General features: G+C 37.8%; 1 long non-coding RNA gene across 1 annotated transcript; it reads left to right on the forward strand.

The window, feature by feature from the left end:
• Positions 1 to 1,306: 1,306 nt before the first annotated feature.
• Positions 1,307 to 2,205, forward strand: LOC126267034 (uncharacterized). The gene is made up of 2 exons (XR_007548958.1): positions 1,307 to 1,388; positions 2,132 to 2,205. It is a non-coding gene; the product is annotated as an uncharacterized LOC126267034 (long non-coding RNA).
• Positions 2,206 to 2,675: the final 470 nt, after the last annotated feature.

The raw sequence follows: 2,675 nt of genomic DNA on the forward strand, positions 1-2,675 counted from the left end.
GTTGACGATTCACACGAATTTGGCACTGATACATAGAGAGTAGAATTGGTTTCTTCTGTGTCATAGGACTATTTAAAGCTTTAGATGGATTGTCATATCTTTGTGGCAGTTTCCTCTTCATCGTCAGTTGCAGTGGCTTATTTGGGATGTCAAATAGTATGAGTACTACAATTCACACGAGTTTATTATTATCTGCACTCATGAACTGGTTTTGTTCGAAATGTAGCGAACAAAACCTAACATGATTATACAGGTAAACTGCGTCTTTTTCCAAAAGGTCTTCTCGTCTGCTATTAAGTAGTCATTTTCTGCTCCTAAAACGTAACATTAATCATTACACACATGTAATTTTCAAGGGAATCCCGACGATACAGTTTAGTAACGTGATGGTATATCTATCTCAGGATCCTTAGGGAACGTAAAAAAGACAGCTGTGGTGTCTTCTAACTGTTGCTGCTGCAATTTATTGCGCTACAAAAGCTGCCGCTTGTAAAAACCATTGTAGAAATCAAAATAGACAAGCACTATTCGCTTTCACGATCGCACCGAACTCACAGTTTAAGTTACTGGCCGCTTGGGGCGCTGATGGCGCGGTAGGCAACAAAATCGAGGCGAATTGTCGCGACTGTTACGTTCGACTGTTGTAGTAGGGCGCGCGAGTGTGTGTGTTTTTCAAATGAATTACGAATCGCACAAAGTTGAAAATTTGTGGACGAATAAATAAATTATGAATTTAATACGTAACAAAACAAGCGAGGCGTATAATCATCGTGGTTTGTGAGGCCAACCACTGTGTAAATTGTGGGTATTAATAGGTTTGTATCTACGTCGAATTTGTGGCGTCCTGTATTAACATTAGCTCATGGTGCCAGTAAACAATTCCACAAGCTGTGGCGTCCAATTTTCTGTCTATGAACTCGTCGTGGACTCAGATGTGTGAAAACCTCATATAGTTAACCCATTACGGATGTCTTAGAACGTGTGACTGTTTATTCATATATAAAACTGCAACCAGTCACTTTTTTTTAAATATTTGTTATTCCATGAACCGGTTTTCGAACCTTCGCAGGCTCGTTGATTACATTGAGTGAAAGCTGTTGTTTATGGCGCCACTACAGTTGGAGCCAGTTCGCTCACGTCACTTTAATTGCATAAGTTCAAGTGCGTTGATTTTCATTTATCTTTAATATTAGTCATTTACCTAAAAAGCACTTAAAATGGCTATTTTATGGGTTTCCGACACGTACAAAAAATATTATAAATGATTGGATGTTGATTTGGAGGTCCATTTCTGTTATTTAACGTACGTGGTATTTTGATCTGAGTTATGACCATCATTGTACTTCCTGGCATAGACTCGTAGAGTGAAGTTGGCCGGCATAGAAGGAGTAGGTTGCTCGAACTTTTACTATCGTAAAGCAGAATGGGTGCTTGGCGACAAGCTGGTTTGAAGTAAGCTCTAAGTGTTATCTTCATTGTGTTGCGGGCTTACAAGAATGTAGCTTCGAGTAAATGTTAATTGCCCATGCATGTTCACAGAGGTCGAATTCATTGCAACATTGGTGAACTAAAAACAGATTCAGCTCCACTTGCTCCCTCAGCAGTTTAATCACGATCGAAGTTCCTGAAGTCAACATTTCAAGCGCACGATAGCTCACGATCGTCTCTTGTGGCACTTTTATTAATAAACCGAAATTTACACCGTGTTATGAAGGGTGATTGAAATATACAACATAACCCAAAGAAATCTTTTTCTAATGCAGTGGAATATTAAAGGAAGTGCGACGCACTTTGAGCCGTACCTGGTTCCTTTGTAATTACGTTATTTTAAATGCCAATAACGCCGGGACACGGATTTTTGCTGAGATATGAAGTGGTTAATACATGTCTAAAAATCTCTAACCGTGTATTATACAATTAATGCAGCTTGAATTGGTACAGAAATTTGGGGAAAAAATTGTGTATGAATAGTAGTGGCTATGAAATTGACTGATTTTAGTGGCCTCTGCGCGTTTAAGTTTTCTTTATTATAAACATTTTTGTAATTATTTTACTTATATTGTAATCCAGTGCTATGGCAGTGAAAGCAGGGGTTCATTTATCTACTGAACCTTGATTTATTACGTTACAGCTACATTAATTACTCCACCATAGCTGCAAGGCTGGTAAGGCAAGCACTGAAGCCAGAATTCAGAGCGGAAGCAATGAAGAGAGAAGAATCATTTATTAGATACACTCCATGGAAGGATGGAAAGCCCCAGAGTAAGTTTACATAAAAATACTGTTTTCTGGTGAAAGTAGAACACACACACACAAAGTTTATCTAAACCACATTAGGCTCCATAACTTTAGAACTTTGGAAGGAAGAATCAGTTTTTTTTAGGTATGGTACTGTAATACTGTTTCACAGTAATATACTTTGAGTATTGTGTGGTTTCACAATTGTTTTGGTCATGTTTTTGTATTATTTTTCTATATTTCAGGTTCAAAGTCATAATTAAGTGATGAAAAGCACTAGTAAGCGAACTTGTAAGTTGACGGCATTTGGTGTGTAGAATTGTAGGATACATGTTTTAGCATGTTTTAATGAAGCTAACCAGAAATGATTAATCGTGTTCTGTGTTATGAAATACTAAAATGGAAGTTGCTGTTTCCTCGGTCATATGCCTTTCAAG

Source organism: Schistocerca gregaria, chromosome 4 (assembly GCF_023897955.1).
Source record: "Schistocerca gregaria isolate iqSchGreg1 chromosome 4, iqSchGreg1.2, whole genome shotgun sequence".
NCBI classification, from domain to species: domain Eukaryota; kingdom Metazoa; phylum Arthropoda; class Insecta; order Orthoptera; family Acrididae; genus Schistocerca; species Schistocerca gregaria.